At 36.5% G+C, this 4,189-nt stretch overlaps 1 non-coding gene across 1 annotated transcript; it reads right to left on the bottom strand.

Annotated features, from left to right (window-relative positions):
* Positions 1 to 69: 69 nt before the first annotated feature.
* On the bottom strand, positions 70 to 1,877 carry LOC145848105 (small subunit ribosomal RNA). Its single transcript, XR_014371720.1, has one exon. It is a non-coding gene; the product is annotated as a small subunit ribosomal RNA (ribosomal RNA).
* Between the last annotated feature and the right edge of the window lie 2,312 nt (positions 1,878 to 4,189).

Raw genomic sequence — 4,189 nt, forward strand, 5'->3', positions numbered from 1 at the left:
AACTATAACAGTTACAGGGCTCGGTCCCTTCGAAGAAGAGACGTCGCTTGAAATCAAATTTCGATTCGTTAATGATCCTTCCGCAGGTTCACCTACGGAAACCTTGTTACGACTTTTACTTCCTCTAAATGATCAAGTTCGATCGTCTTTTCGAACACCGGCGAGTGCGTTGCCGCACGTACCAGGCTCAATCGGAGGACCTCACTAAACCATTCAATCGGTAGTAGCGACGGGCGGTGTGTACAAAGGGCAGGGACGTAATCAACGCAAGCTAATGACTCGCGCTTACTGGGAATTCCTCGTTCAAGGGAAACAATTGCAAGTCCCTATCCCTAGCACGACCGGGGTTCAACGGATTACCCGGACCTTTCGGCCTAGGGAACACACGATGATCCGGTCAGTGTAGCGCGCGTGCGGCCCCGAACATCTAAGGGCATCACAGACCTGTTATTGCTCAATCTCGTGTGGCTAAACGCCACTAGTCCCTCTAAGAAGTTGTCTCCGACCCAATGGGTCGAGCAGCTATTTAGCAAGTAAGAGTCTCGTTCGTTATCGGAATTAACCAGACAAATCGCTCCACCAACTAAGAACGGCCATGCACCACCACCCACAGAATCAAGAAAGAGCTCTCAATCTGTCAATCCTCGCTGTGTCCGGGCCGGGTGAGATTTCCCGTGTTGAGTCAAATTAAGCCGCAGGCTCCACTCCTGGTGGTGCCCTTCCGTCAATTCCTTTAAGTTTCAGCTTTGCAACCATACTTCCCCCGGAACCCAAAGACTTTGGTTTCCCGGAAGCTGCCGGACAGTTCTTAAGTTCGACACTGCCCGATCGCTAGTCGGCATCGTTTAAGGTCAGAACTAGGACGGTATCTGATCGTCTTCGAACCTCTGACTTTCGCTCTTGATTAAAGAAAACATTCTTGGCAAATGCTTTCGCAGTCGTTCGTCTTGCGCCGATCCAAGAATTTCACCTCTAACGGCACAGTACGGATGCCCCCGTCCGTTCCTATTAATCATTACCTCGTGCTCCGAAAACCAACAAAATAGAACCGAGGTCCTATTCCATTATTCCATGCAACATTATACAAGCGTAAAGCCTGCTTTGAACACTCTAATTTTTTCAAGGTAAACTTGCCGGACCACCGCAACACTCAGTTAAGAGCACCGCGAAGGCACCGACCAACAAGAACAACGAGGCCAGTGCTAGCCTTTCGACCGACCAACCTCGCCGTCCCTATATCCAACTACGAGCTTTTCAACCGCAACAACTTAAATATACACTTTTGGAGCTGGAATTACCGCGGCTGCTGGCACCAGACTTGCCCTCCAATGGATACTCGTTAAAAAGTTTAAAGTGTACTCATTCCAATTGCAGGACCTCGTACGAGGTCTGCATTGTTATTTTTCGTCACTACCTCCCCGAGCCGGGAATGGGTAATTTGCGCGCCTGCTGCCTTCCTTGGATGTGGTAGCCGTTTCTCAGGCTCCCTCTCCGGAATCGAACCCTGATTCTCCGTCACCCGTTACAACCTCGGTAGGCCGATACCGTACCGACGATAGTTGATAGGGCAGTTGCTTTAATGAGATGTCGCCAGCACTAGGCCGTGCGATCCGCAAGCTTATCCAGAGTCACCATTGTAACGACCCGAAAGCCGGTTAGTTTTGGTCTGATAAATGCGCGCCTCACGTCAGTTCGGCGCTTTACGCATGTATTAGCTCTAGAATTGCCACAGTTATCCATGTAAAAGCGTACAATCAAATGAACCATAACTGATTTAATGAGCCATTCGCAGTTTCACTGTACGTGAGCTCGTACTTACACTTGCATGGCTTAATCTTTGAGACAAGCATATGACTACTGGCAGGATCAACCAGATAACTATCCGAGGGCGTTTAAACCCGTTGCTCGACTGAGCGTTTTTACTGTATAAATACAGACCTTTTCTATCACTCGGCTTAAAAGCCTTGCGAACGTTACTGAAAGTCGGCGCCGGCCTTTTGCTGTTTAAAGCGCCAGCCCGCGTCGACTGCAGCATGCAGCTATACAACTGACTGTTCTTTCTCCCGACCAACCGTTTGCCTTCTGCCGGTTAACTCGTCAGCAGCAACACGCCATCTGTCTGCTGCAGTTACCCGCCTCGAGCCGTGCCTGCCTGCGTCGGCTACTCGTCTCGACGACTTCGCAAAGCTATAAGCCTACCGCCGCTGGACGCTTGTAGTTTTTCATACGCTGCTCCAATGCGTTTACATAGCACGTTCGCCGCCGCTGCAATAGCCGCGCCTCGGGTGCTAAACAGTAATGCTTTAAGCCCGCTTTCTCGCCAAGTCGACCGAACGCACAAACACGTCTCTCTCACTAGTGTAAAGTAATGCATACGTGTATGATGCTCAAATGTTGCTGTTGAACTTTTTTTGCCGATTTTTTTCAATTTGTTTGTTTCTTTTCAATTATTTTAATGTTTTAAGCTTATTTATGCTACGTTTAAATGTTTTAATACTTTTTTTATACTTTATTTAATATGTTTAAAAGAAATAAATAAAAAATAATATATATAAACTACTTTTTTTAATGTTTTAAATATGTTTGTTTATTATAAATAAACTTTATTTGTATTATTTTTTATTTAAACTTACTTTTTAAATCTTTATACTTGTTTTATCGTTTTAAGCACATTGCGATAAATATAATAAACAAAAAATTGAATGAAAATAATAATAATAATAAAAAAAAAAAAAAAAACATATGCTTATTTTATATGTTTCATTTTATTTTTATTTAAACTTACCTTTCAAACCTTAATACTCGTTTTATTTTTTTAAGCAGATCGCGATAAATATAATAAACAAACAATTAAATAAAAATAAATAAAAATAAAATAAAAAAATCAAACAAAAGCTTATTTTATATGTTTCATTTTATCTTTATTTAAACTTCCTTTTAAACCTTTATAATTGTTTTATTTTTTAAGCACATCGCGATAGATATAATAAACAAACAATGAAATAAAAATAATAATAATAATAATAATAATAAATCATAAGCTTATTTTGTATGTTTCATTTTATTTTATTTAAAACTTACAACTTAAACCTTTGTATTTGTTCTATTCTTTTAAGCACATCGCGATAAATATAATAAGCAAACAATTAAATAAAAATAAAATAAAAAATCAAACATAAGCTTATTTTATATGTTTCATTTTATCTTTATTTAAAATTACTTTTTAAACCTTTATAGTTGTTTTATTTTTTAAGCACATCGCGATAGATATAATAAACAAACAATGAAATAAAAATAATAATAATGAAAAAAAAATCATAAACTTATTTTATATGTTTCATTTTATTTTTATTTAAACTTACTTTTTAAATCTATATAGTTGTTTTATTTTTAAGCACATGGCGATAAATATAATAAGCAAACAATTAAATAAAGATAATAACAAATAAATAAAACAATACGGCTAAACTATAAAAAGAAAACTAAATAACTGATAAATACTTGTAAAACATTATTTGAAAAATTATTTTGAAACACAACACGATTGATTTATAAATAATAATATAATTTTAATTTGTGTAGTTCATTTAAAAGTAGTCTCCCTTTTTGCTTCTGGTTTTATTAGAGTTATATATAACAATAAATTGTGTAGTTTATTTAAAGTAGTCTCCCTTTTTGCTTCTAGTTTAATTAAAGTTATATAACACATACTATAGTAAGTTAAATAAACTATAGTAACTTTATAAAACTACTTTACAAAATACATTTGTATAATTTAATAACTTTAAAATAACTATCAAGAATAAAATAGAATAGAATAGCTTTAAGTTTAGTATACAATTGGTATGTAAATTGTGTAGTTTATTGAAAGTAGTCTCCTTATTTGCTTCTGGTTTTACTTGAGTTACATAACGTTAAATAAACATACTTAATAAACGTAACCATCAATACTGTCATTTTAATAAAACTAAGTACAAATAACAATACAAATACAAGAACTTTAAAAAGCCTTCGCTTGTATCTGTTGGTAACAGTAAATAACCTATTATGACTCACAATACAAGAGTGCGAAATTTATTTTTCATTTGATTTTTCAGGTATTTATTTATTTGTGGAAATAAACTTTTTTATTACATTAGAAACTAATTGAATTTTTCCTCTAACTATACCTATTATTATATTAGTATGC

Source organism: Thalia democratica, unplaced genomic scaffold (assembly GCF_965202585.1).
Source record: "Thalia democratica unplaced genomic scaffold, ktThaDemo2.hap1.1 HAP1_SCAFFOLD_1242, whole genome shotgun sequence".
Taxonomy (NCBI): domain Eukaryota; kingdom Metazoa; phylum Chordata; class Thaliacea; order Salpida; family Salpidae; genus Thalia; species Thalia democratica.